The sequence below is a fragment of the Rhyacophila brunnea genome, unplaced genomic scaffold, assembly GCF_057557595.1.
Source record: "Rhyacophila brunnea isolate RB1 unplaced genomic scaffold, BYU_Rbru_1.0 scaffold_61, whole genome shotgun sequence".
Classification (NCBI taxonomy): domain Eukaryota; kingdom Metazoa; phylum Arthropoda; class Insecta; order Trichoptera; family Rhyacophilidae; genus Rhyacophila; species Rhyacophila brunnea.
The window spans coordinates 1,691,078-1,711,881 of NW_028233288.1; the positions used below are offsets into that span (position 1 = coordinate 1,691,078).

The 20,804-nt window shown below is 23.5% G+C and overlaps 1 non-coding gene across 1 annotated transcript; it reads left to right on the forward strand.

The window, feature by feature from the left end:
• Positions 1 to 19,439: 19,439 nt before the first annotated feature.
• On the forward strand, positions 19,440 to 19,511 carry TRNAP-AGG (transfer RNA proline (anticodon AGG)). Its single transcript has one exon. It is a non-coding gene; the product is annotated as a tRNA-Pro (tRNA).
• Positions 19,512 to 20,804: the final 1,293 nt, after the last annotated feature.

Sequence of the window (20,804 nt, forward strand, 5' to 3'; positions counted from 1 at the left end):
GAACATAAAATAATACACCAGATGTATCGCTTAATAGAAATCTTGGAATTTAATGTACCTTGTTCTCATTTTATCATATAATTAATACATCCGCGACATTTCGCTAATTCTTCTTATAAATATACCTCCCGATTTCTTGATTATCGATAAAAATTTCGACTAAAGCATAAATGGTAGATAATTGTATGAATCGAATAATATATTGAATCTTGCAGGGTATTTTATGGATAAATAGTTTTGTTGAAGTTTTGTTTTAAATCAAACTTTCACTGATACTAGTTATCTGATTTTAGTGATTTTTATATTGACTGAATAATCAATTATGATTACTACTTATAAGTCCTATTATATTTCATTTATTTACTCATAAAATATGCCGCTATGAACAACATGCTTTTTTATTGTGTATCTAGGCCATTATATGCAGATTTATGTCGAACTAAACAATATTTTTGATAAATTTAGATCTTCATATATACTTAGAATGGTGTTCGAACTGCTACAACGGCAGCGTGTGTTTACGAATGAGACAGAAATCATAAATCCATGCGATATAGCGTTTCGGTTAAATTAAAGTAAACAATGCGATAAGAACGGGAAAGGGTGTTCAAGTAGATAAGGCAAAGATTCCACCTTAAAATACATTCAGATTCATCTACTAAATAAAAAAATATGCACCCAAGTGGAGCTTGGAAAGTATTTTTTTAAGTATAAATTACAACAAATATTAAATAAATATATTATATCAATACCGATATCGTTTGAATACAGTTTTTTTTTTCTTTTCTTTGACTTATACAAGCAATTTAACAAAAAACATAGTTCAATATTTCATTTAACCCTTATTCTAGTGGACTTATAAATTACGAATCAAATTATGTTTACGTCACAATCGGGATTCAAAAAAATAACGAATTTTATTATTAGATTTTGTGCTGAAAAACATTTTAATTAAATATTATTTTTAATATACAAAGAAAATTATTTTTAAAAAATCAAAAAAAAAATTATAACATCTTAAAATTATTTTTACTCTATATGAGCTAATAGAAAGATATATTTGCTCAGATATTGATAAAATCTCAATTACTAGTGATTTAAGGAACAAGAGTTATTCACTTTTAAATACAATTTTTTTTGTAAAGTAGAAGTTTAACGATAAAACCATCGCCTGATGAACTGTTTTGATCAAAAAAATATGTGATGGCAACAGATAGTAAGAAATATTATATTAATTGCCTCTTTTATTGTGTAAAAAAATCATATAAATATAATTAAGAAGTTTGTGGCTGATATTGTTATTTAATATCTTTAAATATTTTTTATTTGCTTTTCTATTATTATCAACAATATTGGTTCTTTCTTGAGAAAATGGACCTGTAGAGTGTCATATAAAAGGTTTTTTTGTCATTTTAAGGAAAAAATACAAAAAAAAATTGATGAAAATATGAACATAAGGTTCATCACATTAAAATTCATGATTGTTTTTATTGTATCCATTACTTTATCTTGTAAATGATAGAGGTTTTATTGCCCTTATGAAATCTTCGAAATGATTTGTTTTTCTTTTTATTCATTAGAATTTATTCATATTCTATGCAAAAATTAAATTTACTGTGTCAATCTTCTGCTCACTTTAAATAAACAATAATTTTCAATAAATTGATTATTTTATTGCAAATACTTTTTAAGATAAACTCTAAAATATATTATAGATTATTTGGTTTTAAAATAATTATTTATGATTATATTGTGGTTATTCGATATTCAATTAAATCTTAGCTAAAGGAAAAAAAAATTACATTTATATTTTAAAAATATATTTTAACATTGTGCTGGTCATATATGTAAAAAAATGTTCAGGGTTGTGAAATTTTAAGGTTTTTATAAATCTGCCGTAAGTATTAAACAAATGTAATTTTACATTTTAAGCTTATCTTGTCCTATTAAAATAAAGTAATACATCCGAAGACTAAGAAGATAATCGGCGGCTTAATTTTATAATAAACCTTACTTTAAGTATAAAATACGTTTTTTCTTATGTTAAAAAAGTAAATTTTTCATTAAAAATGCATTTACAACACAGAAACCTAACAAAAAAAACTATTTCATATAGCTTTTTTTTCTCAATATGTATTATATTCTTCAAATTATATTTTTAATCTAGGTTTTTTTTTCTGTAGTTTCTTAAAAAAAAAATTATTGCATGCATTTACTGTATTTATTTTAAAAGAAGAACGAAAACGAAAGTTCAAGATTAAATAATCTCTATTTAGTACAATTATATGAATTAAGAATATTTTATGTAATCTAAAGAAAGATTTATTATTAGAAAAACATGGTGTTATTTTTAAAAAAAAAAATTTAATTTTTTTGTAGACATATTTTTGTGGCCAATAAAAATAATATATTTATAAATTACTTTAAATAGATATAAAATATTTCAAACTAATATAAATTTGAGCAAGTAAACTATCATATTATATGCAAGAATTTGATTTTTTGAAATCAAAGCAGGTATAGATTGTTGAATTAGATCAAAAGAACAAAGTTGTTTATAAAAGATTGCAACCATGAAAATTTGATATAATAATAGAACAATAAGGCTGCAAAACCATATAAAAACCATTTAATTTTTTTTACTATTAGAAGAAAAATGCATGTGTATCTATATGTTATTTATTGATCCCCTAAATTGAGTATAGCATCAAATTGATGTTGGTTTAATCATAAGTTCTAATTATATTATTATATTATTATAAAATTCAACTTAAGTTTTTTTATTCAAAGTTCGACAATATTTTAAGTACATGATCAAAAAATATCACAAGAAAAAATATGATAAACATATTTTAATCAGATTTTAAAAAAATGCAAACTAAAAAAATATAGTTTTTTTACAGCTGTATATGAAAATAAATCTTGTTTACTTGTTGAAATATTTAATATATGCTCAAGAACCATTATCGAGATAACAAATTTATTTGATATGAAGCCAGGTTTGTTTAATTAAAACAAATTAAAATATGTAGTTACTCAACAAGATTCACTATATATATAAACTATAATATTTTTCTCAACAAAAATTAGGGGTAAAGCATTGTAAAAATCGGCACATACTATATGCAATTTCAGTAATCGATAAGCTTATGCATTGACCGGATTCATAAATACGCACTAATTTGCGCTTCGATACTAAATTGTACATTATATTCAATTAAAAAAAAATACATGAAAAAGATATTTACTTCTAATAAGTTGAAGGTAGAAGACAGGCTGTTTTATACAAATGATTTTCTAAATTGAGATTTTAAGATGATAATTTTTTCTAATTTCTATCGTTTCTTGCTGACCCATAAGGTCAATCGATGATGATTTTAATTAAAATGAAGTCTTTTTTTCTATTATTTTGTTTGAAAAATATTAAATTAAGTCCGCTAAAAATAAAAAATAAATGCGTAAAGCATTTCAATGCTAACGGTTATTTTTATTTTGTTTTTTTTGGCTATATAAAGATTTTTTTAAAGAATTCTTTAACAAAAAACTTTCTTATTTACTTTTTGCATTATTTAAAACCATCTTAAAGTACTAAGTTTTAAAAGTAGCTTTTTTTCAACTAGCAGTATATTTTCAACTTTATGATGTTTTATGGTTGATTATTTTTTGCTTATATATTTTTATGATATAAATGTGGTATATACTATATAAATATATTACGTCACCGAGGACAATGAAGCAATAAAAACACGCATAAGCGACAAAAAACGTATATTTTGTGTTTAAAATACTTGAAACTAATTTCTGTGTTATTTAATACTATTTTTGCAAATAAAAAATGTGCTTGTAAAACCATAAATCGATAAAACTGCATTAAATTCGCTTTTAAATGTATGATATTTTTTTTATATTATTTACTATTAGATTGCAATTTTGTTTTTGTTTTTTCTAGCTTAAAAAAAACCTAACGTAAGTTCCAATAAAATCACAGATACAAAAGAAAAATTGCGAAAATTTTCTTTAGAAGCGAAACTAACATAAATACACGATAAAATCATAACCAGAACCAGCTTAGGCCAAAATTTACGCATAAATATGTCAGTAAAGCTTAAAAATATAAAAAACACCATTAAATTTTATCAAAGAATATTTTATATTTTAAAGGATTTTAAAAGATTTTAATTCTATTTTTAGAAGAAAGAATTGAGCGCATTTATTCAATCTGATGAAAAAAAGGTAGTTTTAGGACAAAAGATAAAGTTCAAATAAAAATAAAAAAATAGCGCCGTTAGAGATGATTATATATTATTTTTTAGATTTTTATGTGTATAAATAATGAACGAGCTATTTACCGGATACTTTATTATTTAACATGAGTATTTGAATATAACTAAATTTTCAATAATAAAAATGAACACACATAAATTCGCATAAAAGATGTTCTTATAAATATATGATACCGTAATTTCATTGCATTAAAATAAGATAAAAATTTTTATAAGTTGTATATTTATATCATTAAAATAAAATTTCCCATATTTTTCAAAAATTAAGGAGTTTGTATAGCGCTTCGTATACATGTAATTGACCATAGCTCAGGAGATATCAGATAAAAAGCTATGGTAGATATACCTGAAACTATATTTTTCTCATATTTTATATTTATTTTTTTGATAATATATAAGCACCTTTTTTTGTAAATTTTTTAGAATGAATTTAATTGTATTTCTTAATTTAAATAATTAAATTATATTTTAATGTTCCTATTTGATGGTAAAATTTACGATAATAGAAAATAAAAATATCGAGATAATTATTAATTTCATGTGATCTTAAATATATGTATCAAGCCCTTTTAGTAATTTTTGCCTAGAATTGGGCATTTTCGTTAACAAATTTGAAGAAATAAAACGTTATTCTTAGATTTTAGTTTATAAATATATAGCATTTCTTTAAAAATGTAACTTTTGAGAATTACTACGTCCATCAGAATCTTTTTTATTTCTTAAAATTTTTATTATTGCTATAGTTTATAAAAAATTGGCGGAAAACACATAAAAATAATCTTATACATGTTAGAAAGCCAAGTATATTTATTTTACTATTATATATTAGAAAAACTTCAGTTCAATAAAATGAATTTTTTTAGAAATTTTTATTCGTTATAAAAAAATTATGTTTAACAAAGAAAAACCTTTGCTATATGCCACAGTTTATGTTTCGATTTAGAGGTTAGTTAAAACAAAATACGAAAAATCGGATTTATTTTTATAAAAACTATAACAGTATGGGTAAATGAATTTATTCTAGTAAATATAAAAATTCCTTGAAATAATGTTAATGCATTAAAAAAAAGAAATTATGATGGTTTTAAAATGTGTACAAATAAAAGACTATAGTTATAAATGTGATATTAAATTTTCAAAACGTAAATGTGTTGACATAGAATCAAATGTACTTTAAGTTGTCTTTGGAACAATTATTTTTAATTCCTATTTAATTATTTTTTTATGTTATTTATATAGTGAATAGCAAATCCTCAAAATATCTAAATAGCCTGTGTATTTAAAAATAATTTTGATATTTACTTTATGAAAATCAAATATTATAAAATTCATATTACTCGTAAGAATGATATTTTAAAAATATATCTTTAATGAGAATCGCATAGATTTTTATGGTCCATAAAAAAACAATATAAATGACTAAAAAAACATAAAAGTTACAGTAATTTTGTTTGGACTTACTCATTCTTTACTTTTCATAATTTATTTGTTTTTAACGAAATTAAATATATAAACAACACCAGTTTTTCATTTCATTTTTGTCTTACAGAAAAAACATTACCTATATAATATTTCATTAAAAATACATTTCTTTATTAGAATAAATGTTTAAATTTGTACATAGGTTTTAAATTATGCAATAAAAATCCGAATGTGATATTTTCTCTTTTTAGGCAGTTTTTTTGGATTAAAAAAAAGCTATGGTCTATGAATGTATACAATAAAAATCTATTAATCATAGATCAACAGCCATTTAACTACAGATTATGGATGTAATTTTTTTTTATGGAGTTTACATTTGAATAATTTAGAAGAATCATAGTGATGATCGTGCTAAAGAAATAAAAATAGCGATTTATATTGGATATTTACGGGAAAATAGAATGTCATATTCTCTAAAATGGATTTTTCGAGGTTTCAATAATAAGAATCTAAAAATGGCGCATATTTGTATAGATGTTGCAATAATTCGACTTTTTTGATTTTCAATTGATTTTTGAAAAAAACTAATTTCAATTTTAGATGAAGTAACTTCGATTTTTCAATTCTCAGATAAACATAAAACAAATTTAAAGAAACTTATTTTATTATGAGCCTGAATTTTTTAAAAAAAAATTTGTTTCCATGCTAAAAAAAACCTGTAGTATCTTGATCATTGATTAACTAACATATATCCCAATAAATCTATGTCAGTTCACAAATATCGCTTATAAATTATCCAATAGAAATTATATACAATTGAAAAACGCGAACTATATATATTTTATCCAGAAATCATTATCATAAAAATTTATTTTTACCTCTTTTTTAAAAACATAAAGAAAAGTTCTACAATAATCCAAAAAGGTGATTTCAGTCATCTTTTCTCGAATTATAAAATATTACTTCTGTTATTATTTATAGAAAATACTATATTTTATCCTATAAATATCAAGATTTAGATGTTTTGAATCTTTCCGACCTATTTTTATCAAATAAAATTGCGAGTATGGGAATCATGTAATAAAACATAGCATAAACCAAAATAATGCAATCAAAACAATATTTGGAGATATTCGGGCTAAAAAATAATATTATTTTTAGATATGTCAGTAATTTTTGTCTAGTAGATGTTTAAGATCATATAATAATCACTATAGCATAATTTTTTGATATAATTAATAAAGGGGTTTTTTTCTGCGAAACATAAGCCGGTAAAAATTGAATTTGAAGATGTGATTTCCACATATATTCGAATACAAAATATTTTATAATTATAAACTTATTTTTGATTTCTAATTGAGATTAAAAAGACATCAGCATCTCTATTACTTAATAGTCTTTTCATAATGGCATTTATGAAAATTTCCCTATATATTGAACCCCATTATTTAATTTTTTTTTATAAATAATTAAGACATCGCTTTATTTTATGTGGTTTTATTAAGTTTGCCATAATTATTTCCACTTTTAAAAAAATAACTGTGAGAGTAAAAACATTTTTCTGCACAAAATATGAAAGTAATTGAATTAAAATATGTTTTAATTCATTCTTTTTGGAAATAAAAACAATTGTATGATCACGAACATATTTTCTTTACACTCAAAATTGTTAATTGCATTTAAAATGTGATTGTTCGACTTTTTTGCAAATTAACAAATATACACATATTGGCTAATTTATATTTACAGCAAATAAAGAAAACAAGCTATTTGAGGAACATCATATAAGGGCTTATTGGTTATTTGCGATAAGAATTTTTCAAGAATAGTATTTAATGATTTATATTTATATGACTTTAATTTTGACTATATATGTGAGCATGAATTATTATATTTGTAAATATCTGAATTTAATTTTCGCTTTGATAATGACGCATTGTTAAATTTTGAAGCAAAGTTTATGTGCCCAAATATTGTATGCCTAAAAAAATAAGTTTTATTGTTAATGCTATTTTATAGATATGAAAAACATATTTTAATTTGAACACCATTATCTAATATTTATTAGGATATTAATTTTTTTATTTAAGCATTACTTGATTAGTTTCTCACAAAATTAAAAATAGAAACATTAATAATCCAACATTTCTCGTTTTATGGGTGTAAAATACATTTTTTATTTAAGTATAACGTGATTTGTTCTATACGGGATAAAATTGATGTAAAGGTTTTTTATATCCTTTTGAAATACATGTATTTTTTTTATCTAAACATAATTTTATTACTTCTTTTATAATATATTTAAAGTAGTCACATTAATGCTTATTCTTTCTGATTTGAGAGTTTATTCAAATTTTTTTATTTAAACATAATATAATTTGTTATTCAAAATATATTTAAAGTAGTGACATTAATTTATATCTTTCTTGTTTTAGATCTTTTTACGAAAGGTTGTATGATTATAACAAATTTGCTACTCTCATTTCATTTAAAAATGATGAATTCATATTATAGTCTTTCTTGTTTTAAATCTTTATAAATAAATGTTATATGTTCATAGACTAATATGTTTCTCTCATTTCATTTAAAAATGATGAATTCATATTATATTCTCTCTTGTTTTAGATCTTTTTACGAATTGTTTATTTAAGCTTAAAATAATTTATTTCTCCTATTATATTGAAATTATTCGCATTAATTTTATAGTCTTTATTGTTTTAAATATTTATAAATAAATGTTGCATATTCATAGACTAATATGTTTCTCTCATTAAATTGAAGTAGTCACATGTATTCTATATGCATGCATGATGTTTTATTTGCTGATTAAATTTAAAATAAGACTTTTTTAGCTTAAAATAATATGTTTCCCCATTATATTTAAAGTAGTCACATTAATTTTAAAGTCTTGATGTTTTATTTGCTGATTAATTATAAAATAATATAAATTAAGCTTATATTCTCTTCTATTTAGAAGAAAACATAATTTATCTAATTTACAAATATAACTCAATGTAGAAATATTAATATTTTTAAATACCAATTTTCTAGCCCCAGTATTAAGATTGAATGGGGAGTGATTTAATTATAAAGAACATAAAAATAATATTATTGCGAACACTTCAAGTTTTATTGGTTCTCACAAGCCTCCTATCTTCTGGATTTTTAGCATATATCTGCAAGACACACAAAATGCTACCAGCTTTAGTTTTATGGCCAGATACAGAGGAAATAATAAAAACACACAAAGAAAGAAACAAAAAGGAGATCGAAAAATATATTCTCGACGGAAATGATGTGATAAAATTTAAAATAGCCGAAACAGAACCTTTTAACAGCATAGACTTTTGGAAAATTCCATCATCAAATAACATCAAACGTATTGCTGATATTTTATTATTTGTAAAAGACCAAAATATATTGGTGTATTCATTTGATAAACAGTATAAAAAGGTGTTTAAGATTGATGATTATATAAAATTAATTTTAGATAACTGTGATGTCTTTGGTGATCCAGATATTCCTAAAAATTTAACTGATCTGGTTAAATCACTTAAGGAAGAACATATTGGTTTTCCTTTGGCTAAAATTATCGTGACTGATGAAGCTTGTTATCTTTTCGGTGAAAAGTATTTTGGACCAAGTCAGATAGCCCAATCACATATATATGATAGGGTTCTTTTATAGATGCTTATATTTAATATAATCAAATTATCTTGTCACATATGTAGTTCAGATTGTATAAACGGGTCTTTTTTTACCTATCTTTCTGGTTATTATAAAATCGAGTAATTAAATTATGATATTTATGATTGAATGTATATTTTAACCACAATACGACAATATATATATATATTAATAAAGCTATAAAATCTTCTTTTTTTATTATTAACATTGCTCAAACAACAATAAAGCCATTAATTTTAAATATTCAAATACTGCGAAATCTCAATTTTTATTATTTAACTGTGATTAAACAACAATACAATCATTAATTTAACTAATAATAATGCAGAGAAATCAACTTTTTTTATTATTTTATATATGATCAAACAACATTACAATCATTAATTAAATATTCACATACTGCGAAATCTCCTTTTTCATGATTATTATTTAACTGTAATTAAACATCATACAACCACGATTCTAAATATTCATAATGCTGTGTTTTTATTATACTCGTACCATGTTCAAAGTATGATTTTAGCTCGAACTAAAATAAATATAATAAAATCCCCTTTTTATATATTTCTTCTTAGTGAATATATAATGATATATTATTTAAAATTTGCTAATTAAAGTAAATTTGAATAAAAAAGTAATTTTTTTTGATGAAGTATCTTTTATTAAACTCTATATCTTTTAAGGCACTGGTAATTCTTTTATGTGTTCTTTATAAACTAATTGTACGGCTTAGCAATATAGTTGTGCCTTTGTCTCCAGAAGTTTAAAATATCATAAAGATCAATTTTTATCCCAAAAAGGGACATTATATTTCAAATTTTCAAACTTAAATATAAAAAAATACTGAAGTATAAACAGAATAAAACCAATTTCTGTTGCCTATAAATTATTAATAAATAATATAAATCTTTTACTTGCCTTCTATCTTAGCTCGAAATTACACCCAATACCCCTTTTAAATAAAACAATGGAAATGGCATTATAAAAGATTGTATACTGAGTCAATTTTATCAGATCTTCTTTATTTTTTTATAAAATGTTGCTTTATAAACTTAATAAACTACAATTATTTTATTTTGTAAAAAAAACGGATTTTTATCATTAAACAGATTGGAAACAATCAAAATATAAAAATGAAAGCAAAATTAGCCCTTCATGCATTTCATTTGATATATTTTATTTTTGTTTAAAAAATTATTGCGATATTTTCCAACAATATATAACATAATTTTAGATGAATATTAGTTTCGATTGATAATTATCAATTTCTTGTATGTTCTGAAGAAATAATCTTTCATCCATGTGCTATAAACTTTTAAAAGTGGAATCAAAGGACATTTTAAGCAGAAAAGCACGAAAATACACCAAGTCTATCAACAATTACTATAAAAAGAAGAATTTTTTTTTTCGGATGTTGTAAAAAAAGACTTTGGCCCAAACATTTAATAAAGTACATACAACCTGGTGCCACTTTTTAAATCCAGCTTGTCGGAATTTGTCTGATGTGTTTGAAATGAATTAAATTACTTCTAAAAATGTTAATTTTTTGAATTAATTTAGAAAAAAAAACGAAAATAAGTCTAATTTTTTAGATGTGTAAATAGGAACTTGTTGCATTAATAAGTTATGTGTTTTTTGTGCCCAACCAAGTTAACCTATGGCTAAAAAATCCACAAAGAATAACTGAAAATGGTTAGAAAATCTACAAAGGATAACTGAAATGGTTGTAAAATATAGAAAGAATAACTGAAATGGTTGTAAAATATAGAAAGAATAACTGGAAATGGTTAGAAAATATTTAAAGAATGGCTGAAATGGTTGTAAAATATAGAAAGAATAGCTGAAAATGGCTAGAAAATCCACAAAAGATAACTGAAAAGTTGGAAAATCCACAAAGGATAACTGAAATGGTTGTAAAATATAGAAAGAATAGCTGAAAATGGTTATAAAAGCTACAAAGAATAACTGAAATGATCATAAAAGCTACAAAGAATAGCTGAAATGGTTGTAAAATATAGAAAGAATAGCTAAGAATAGTTAGAAAAGCTACAAACAATAACTGAAATGGTTGTAAAAATAGGTATATGAATTACAGTTGTTCAAATACCAAAATACTATATCGATCGTAAATGAATATGGTATTTAAATATAAAATCGGAATCAGGAAACAGATTTAACTCCTTATATTCATTAAAACAAGCCTTCCGACAATAGCTATATGCGATGTTGTTGGTATATATAGATGTTTGCTAGAAGGGTATGAACGAAGAAAGAAACCAATAAGCAAACATTGTGCCAAAAATGCTTTTTAAATGTATGGGTCTGGTTTACCATATTCGAGCCGATATACTCATGCTTATAAAAGATTTAGTCTCATCGAGAATGACTTCAGCAGATCACCATAAGCTTCGATTTTTGTAGTCACCTAGCCAAGTATTTTTCGGGGTTTTTCTTTACAGATCGAAAGAATAATCGATAAATGCCATTAAGAGAGGGTCAGTGTGAGTTAAATAATGTATTCGATAAATGGAAAGGCAAGATGATTTATCATTAAACAACAATAAACAGAATGGTATCACAGGTCAGTATAATATTGTTGCTCATGATTCTTTAGTTCAGCACAAAATGTTGAGTCGTAAATTAAAAAGCTGAAGTACAGCATTGAAAAAGAGAATGGTGTATGAAAAAAAATATAGAGACGCATATTTGAAGGTCTGTATTTTTTTTTGATTATAATAAAGCCTGGGTATGAATAGCAATATTCGAATTTACTAAAATTCAAGGATGGGCTCTTATGTTTTTAATTTTAATATTGTATCGATTTAAATACTATAACAATAATTTTACTAAAATATTTTGTATTTTTATATATTACTTTAGATGAATACAGTTGAATTTAGTTGATTTTCATTAATTTAATCGGCTGGGGATTTGTCTATTGATACGGAATCGGCTTATACTTATAGAACCTAATTAAATATCTAGGAGGTTTTATAATCTAGTTTATGTAATAATAATATAATAAAAACATTTGGAATTTGAATTTACTGGATTCATATTCATACACTTAAATAATATTTCATATTTATTATCAAAAAATACCATTTCAATTTCAAGAACGAAGAAACAAATAGAAACACATAAAAAAATCAATTTTTTACTATTACAACATTACCATCCTTCAGTTTAATTATATTTCATGCATAAAACACACTAAATTTATTTAATGCAATCTAAAGAAAATGGTAAGCCACTTAAAATTTCGTAAACTCATTATACAGATTCCTAATTAAAATTGTTAATTTAATATTTGAATTAAAATTAACTAATTCGACTAATAGATCTTGAAAAGAGGAGAGATGTAGAGAAAGATGTTAGATAGGGATATGATGTCAAAATTAATGATATATACTAGTGTCAAATCAACCATGCTGTGCCTGAATATAAAAATAAATTTACAGTATCAAAAAAACTTATAGTTTATGTTCTAAATTACATATTATGTCAATATTTAACTCCAGAGTACTATAAATATTTGAATTTCGCCCGGTTTTTATAAAAAAATACACCTTGTATCAGCATATACCCTTTTTTTAAAAAAAAGACTGCGATTGCTCGTATCATAGACATAGCACTTATAATAACAGGACTATTTTAAAAACATAAACTCTGCACATAATTTTTATTTAACATTCCTTTGCGGCAGAAAATATAAATATTGGCTGATTACTTATACGAAAATATCAAAATATTCATTTCTAAGCGAAATTATTTAAAAAAAAATACATTTTTAACAACCAGATATAATAATAATGTTGTAATATACGTTTCCATATATTAATATCAGTAGTATCACCAATATTATATCAAATACAGTAAATCACTTTTTTAAATTTGATATAAAAAAATATTCATGTGGTGTATAAATAGTCTAGATAGTATCAAGGTCTTGCTGAATATTTTCTATAACTTTTGTAGCATATTTCTACAATTAAATAATAAAATTATGTAAAGAAAATCATCCTCAACTTTAAAATTCTAGGAATTAAAATGTGGTCTTAAAATGATTATACAGCATGAATACCTTAAGTATAAAAAAGATATAATTTATTTTGTGTAGGTCTATAAGACAAGTACGTTAGAACTCTAAACAGCTAGAATGTCCGATCTTGTATACATAGTATTTTAAAACAAGATATTGAATCTGTATTTTTTACCCTTTTTAGGTGATTAGAACAACAAGATATCCATTTGTAATTTTAATGAAAATAAATCCAACCGAAAAATATTTGTATATAATACACCTAAAAAATATTATTATTTTGCCTATGAATTTTTTTCATTTAAAATTTTTGTGGCAAGAATACTTTGATTATAACAAAAATACAATATTTTGTTTTTTTATGTATAGTATTAAATTTTTTTTCATTTAATATAAATTATAAAGAAATAAGACAACCTACTAAAAATCAATGTATAGATTCAATATAAAAATAAATAAATAAAATTTGACAAAAAATACAGACCTATTATGCATGAAGAATCCAAAAATTGCGATGAATGGAATTTCCACATTTTACAACACTTTTAAATAAAATTTATTTTAATCGATTATTCAGATAAACATACGTAAATTAAAAACATAAAAGAACATATACGAAATATTTATTTATGGGTTAGTTTTATTTTTATCCATTTTATCTATTTAGACGTAGTCAGCGTGTTGTGAATATTGCACAACTCCTTGACGCATCTTTTGACATCTTCCTTTGATCTAGCTTCATCAATTGCTCTTCTTCTCTCAAATAATATGAGTTCAAGTATCTTGCTTAAGCTAGATATGAAGTTCTTATTTATTTATGGGTTAATTTTATTTTTATCGATTTTATCTATTTAGACGTGTTCAGCGTGTTGGGAATATTGCACAACTCCTTGATGCATCTTTTGACACCTTCCTCTGAGCTAGATATTAAACTGAATTATACATAAAAGGTCAATATAATAGATAAATAAATTATATATAATATGATAAATTTACAGTGACAAATAAATCAAAAAACTAGGTATTATTAAAAAAAATACAGTAAATATGATAAATAAAAAGTTCATAAATAATCTATATTTAAAAATAAATTATATGAAAACGATCAATAAAATATATACTTAATTAAATATATAAATTCTAGATTTAAAGTGTAATTATATTTAAATGATTATTAAATAATCCGATATTATTTATTTAGCTTTACTCTTTTTAAATCTTGCCATATAAAACCTAAGCTCATCACCTTGCAAAATACGACCCGATACAAATCCTTCTTGACCAGGCCTAGAATTAATCACACCATACAAATTTCCCTTCTCTAAATTATCCACAAAAGTAGGATCAACTTTTTTTAAATAAGACAATCGTTCAGCTACCTTTTCTTTTAAGTCCTCAGCATTGGAAATCTTAACAATAGCACCCTTAGTCAATGTATTGGTTCTCATAAGTTCGGTATCTGAAGGATGATACATCACAGTCGTCATAGTACTTGTTAGTGAAACATTGTCTGATGCAAGAGTAAATTCGCCAGTATTTAGACGTAAGCCACGTTTCTTGATGTTTCCTCCTCTTACTCGTAAAGGCCGTACCCTCGTCTCCCCTATTTTGGTGTTAGATGGTTGTCTTGCCAAAGCAAACTTTCGTTTCTTGCGGTATATCCCTTTTTTTGCACCTGTCTTTGAACGTTTATGTCTATCACTTCGCTGCAGACCCATTTTGATGGGTTGAAAAAATATAAAATGAAGAATGTAAAAAATTTAATTTATAAAATTTTAGTGTAAATCGCTGATGTCAAGATTTAAAAAAATAATATTAAGGATATTCTGAATCAATCTATTTTAGACGAAACTATATATTATACAAAATGCAAGTAACTAATTAAAAAAAAGGAAAATATAGTAATATGTTTCTGTAAGAAGTATCTTTCGAACGGATTTGTATATGATACTTCTTCAAAAATTTGTGCCGTATTATCTCTTCTACATTATTATAGTTTTTATTACAATTTTCTATTTATGATGATTTTTATTTTTCATATATAAATATTTATTTAAATAAAACCTTTGAAAGCTCTATAAAAACCATTTATCCAACTATTGCGAATAATAAATTTAAAAGCCAAAAACAATTGGATTCACATTTAAAGAGTAAAAAAATAGAGTTTTTTTTTATTCCATCATTTGTGCATGTGTTTCTGCTTCATTAGAACATCCAACCCCTCGACATATTATTACAGTCATATTATCACTAATTTATATTTCTTGCATCATATTTATATAAAGTAAAATGAATGTTTATAATCATACGGAATATTGTTTTTTGTTGGAATTTTTATAAAAACTCGAATAGATGTATTTATGGTACAAGCTATAAAATGATGTTTTTAAAAATAACAGAATTGTGTTATTCATAATGAAGCTTTATTAAAACTCGAATAAATGTATTTATGGTGTAAGCTATAAAATGATGTTTATAAAAAAAACATAATTGTGTTGTTTATGAATGTGTTTTTTTGGGGTTTAAAATACCATAATCAACGCTAATTAATGTGTTAATCTGAAGAGTTAGTTATTTTTTTATTTAATCATATAGGCATATTTTCTTATGAACAAAGAACATTTCTTTACTGTTATACTCATTTTAAAGAAATAAAAAATAAATTTAAATTTATCTATATTTTTTTATGAAAAATTTAGACCGCTTTGAAAGTGTTGCTATGAATTCATAAAAAAAATATATCATTATTTTTTCAAGGCTATGCCATGTTATTTCTTGTGATTTTTGTTTGAAATGCCAGAATTTCAAATTAAAACGAATATATGATTTCCTTCTTATTTTTATATAAAAACCATTGTTTTTTTTAACCAGCACGCTTTTAATATTTAATTTATTTTTTTGCCTCAAGATATCTTTTTTTGCGTTCTTCTTATAAAATATCGTTTTTTTGTGTTATTCTTCAAAAATTACAGTGAACATTTATTTTTGCCTAAAACTAGAAAAGAAATTATAGACATCTTAATTCGAATAATAAACAATAATATGTTACACCCATTTGAATCAATCATTATAGTATGTTTGTTTTTTTAAGGGATCTAGATAAGATCTATTTATAAAGCTCAGTTTCTATGTTAGATATTATAATCCAAATCCAATTTAGCATTTTTTTATGAATAAACGGCATAAACCTTATATAAAAATTATTTACTTAAAATGGCAATTCAAAGTATATTTTTTCCGTTATTCTTCAATAGATCATTCATAAATACATATTGTAAACTATATAAATGACGTTATGATGAATAAAGCTAATTTTGGATTACATAGATCGCAATATTTCATATAAATATAAGATGCAGAATGATATTTGAATCATTTAAAAATTGAGTTAAAGGTTTTAGAAGCACGCCAATCGGCTCAAGGTTTCCCTTACACCCATGAAATAACTTTTGTAATTAAAAAAATATTTTATCTATAAAACAGTGATAATGCGTATATGCACCCTGATAAAGTGGGTTTTAAAAATGCTTGTTTGCTTTTTTCGGTGATAGTACCAGTATTTTCTATATTTCTTGCGCTAAGCGGCATATATTACTTGTTTATAAATTTACCAATTTTTATCAATGTATTTATGTAAGAATAACTCGAACCCTAATCCTTCAAATCAAGATTTTACATCGAATATTTACACATATAAACTATGGCCACATTTGTTTTCTTCAATAATCTAGATTGAAACGAATGAAATTTTTTGTAGTTTATATATTTTTTAAATTCGAAAAAAACAACAAATCACATTTTTATAGATTTTGGTAGTGGGCATTTAAAGATAAAATATGTGGTTTAAATAAAAAAAAACTTTCTGTCAGTTTAAGTAGAATATAAAAATAAAAGAAACTTAATCATATAAATAAACAGCTATATATTATAAGGCCTAAAAATTTGGATAGTTTTATCAAACTTAAGTAATCATAAAAAAAGAAGCCACAAAATAATAAATGAGATTTTTAGCTTTATTTAATATTTATATAATGAAAATAATATTTGCCTGCAGTATTTCTTTCGTGCATACTATAACAATTTCCAATAAAAAAATCATTGAAGTTTGATAGTGTTTTCTTAAAAGTTACTTGAACCATTTGTCTAAACAATATTTCAAAGCGTTAATAAAGCTGCAAAAACGGTTTTTCCAAAAACATGCACTATTTGATAATTATATCTGTTTTTAACATTAATAAAAATTAAAAAAAAAATAAAACTTACTTAATGCATGATATTGTTAATTTTTTGCGTGTATTTGCCTTAATAAAGGTAAAAGCGCCATAAATTGTGTTTTAAATAGCTTGAAAACCACTTAATTGAATTGTCGTTGACAATTAAAATATAATTATTTGCAATTTTTGAACATAAAAGCTATGTTTTTTGGAAGAAAATGGCGTTTTCAAACTTCTGTATTTTTAAAATTACATTTATTTGTAATTTCACTAAGATTAGAATATAAAAAAATAGCATATTTTCTCAAACATACCATCAAATAAATATTTTTTTTTGTGCATGTAATATAAATCATATCGCCTTATTTGACTTATATTTTTTCTTATGAATTTACGAATGTTATTTTCGGCATTCTACTTCTTTAATTGATATTTCCTTTTAAGAAAAATATTATAAAACATTTAGCTGCAAAAAGCATAAATTATGTTTAATTTATGTCATATCTACATTTAATAAGCATTTTATAAAACATATAATAGTATGAATGTCTGGTTTTATGTGAATAAATATTTTTTTTATTTTTATTTTTACATTTTCTTGAAATTACTGAAATTCATAGTTTTATTTAATGCAAAAAGCAGTATTTTCAAAATAAATAATTTTTTTTATAAAAAAGCCTCGTATAAACAGTAAAATCGAAAATTTATTTGCTGTAATGCAGTATTTTTACAAATTTAATTTTGTTTAAGTAAAACTTGAGATTTCCCTACAAATTATACTGAGTTAATACATATTTCAGCCATATGCCCTCAACAATATTCCTCAAAAAAAATATTTTTTCAAGACTTATTGATTCAAGTGTTTTCATCAAATATATCGCTTGTAATAAATATTAATATAAGTTATTTAACATAACCTGCGAACTCATATCATTTGACAGATTAAGAGCAGTTGATGAAGATAGATGAGAAGAAGGCGTCTAAAGATGGATTAAGGAGTTGTTAAATATTCTTAATAGGCCGTCATTATCACAGTAGATATAATTTATAGGAAGAAGAAACTTAACCCTTAATTATAAAAATTCAATATAATATAAAACACAGAGGTTGCATCATTATTATTTGCTTTTACTCATGTTTTTAGGTCACATAATTTTATAAACTAAATATTATGAACCCTAGAATATCAAAGAAAGCGAAAGCACACAAACATTAAAATAATAATGAAAAAAACTATGTGTTAATAACTCAAAAGGGTGATATTATATGAAATAAATAAAGGTGGTGTTATTCACAGAAGTAGCTTATAAATTGTTTTTCAAATAACACACAGGTTATGCGCTTAAATTTACATAAAAAGAAAATAAAACATTAAATCAAATTTATAATTTTGTTTAATTTTTCTTGCCTTATCTTTATTTTGAATTAATATTGACTGGGCTTGATATTATCATATATCCATATTTTTTGATTCTATTGGATACAATAACGTTCTCCATTTCAAGACTCAGAGTAAAAAGCAGAATAAAATTACATTACCTAGTTTTTAAAATTTTAGTATATTATATAGCATTATGTTGCATAAAATCTACTTAAAATAAATAAATATTACTTAATTCTTAAAAGATAGGGAAACGATCATTCAGTGATCACATATCTGTTTTATACGAAAATCCTATAAAATTTGACAATATCAATTCCGCACATTTTTTGGAAATCTACAGCCAAATATAAACACTATTATTGTATATATTAAATAAGAAATTGTATCTTTACTTTAGTAATTTATGAGGGTTTATGGTCTAGAGGTATGATTCGTGCTTAGGGTGCGCGCGGTCCTGGGTTCAATTCCCAGTAAACCCCTTTTGCCCTATATAGTCTCAAAACATCATAAGTGTCCATCAATTAGACAAATAAGCTGGAAAAAATCTCTATTAGTCCTTTAACATAAAGTTTTAAATAAATTGACGTTTAAAATTGTATATCTTTAGTATGAAATAATTTATATATTGCGAAATTACTTGAATCGAAGTTTTTAAATCCAAATTTATGTATGTTCGTGTAAATTTAATAACCTTTGAAAATTCTATATATATTATGTACAGAAAAATAATATTGACAATTAATTAAAATCCACTATTTAAGGCCGATGTTGTTAAAAAAATTACCGTTTTATCCTAAAGTCTCTAAAATATTAATGCTAACAACGAATTTATAGCCACAGTATCACGTTTATACTAGTTTTTTATTTTACATGGAGTTTTTCTGCTCTCAATTTCAGGTGTATTGAAAAAAAGACATATAAAAAATTTAAGCGCTTTTTAGAAACAGTCCACAAAACACTTAATACAAGCCGAAAAAAATACAAATTATCCCTGTTTAAAAACATAATTTAGCATCAAAATGTTACATCTGATATAAGGGTTAAATAAATAAAGGATATCGACTGATAAAACACCGTAAAGTAGATTTGAATGATATAATATGCTAACGTGAATATAGTAGCAGAATTGATTTAGAATTTCTATAGAAATTACCATGTTCTTGTATATTTCAAAAATTATAGTGTGTATTTTTTATGAATAAATCTTCACTCTAGCCAGATGAAATTAGTTAAAAAAACTTAGAAAACCAAAGCTATATATTAACTAATATATTGTGCAATAAAATATTATTTGCTTCAAGCGATAAAAATATCTACTTATTATATTCAGCAAGATTTAATTTATTATTTTAATTTTTTAGACCATATATGGGTCAAAATAACCTGAAAACCAGGTGAATTTTATATGGATTCTGGTAAATTCATATCTTTTAGATAAAGGTTTTCATTATAATTCTTAAGATTAAATTAAAAATTATTTACAAGCTTAAAAGGATAATTTTTCTGTACAAAATCAATTGAGCTCTATTTAGAAGCATTATTTTCATTCCGACTCTACTGATTTTATTATAATCTTAAGATTATGGTAAATATTTTCATCTAAAGGATATAAATTTCATGTTGAAAACAATTTTTGCTAGATTTATTTTATATTTTTATAAAAAAAAATATATAGGGCGAATCTATTTCCTCCGATGTTAATATTCTTATAATATATATTAGAGAATATTCATTAATAGAAGCACAATGCACGGTTATATCGATATGTACCG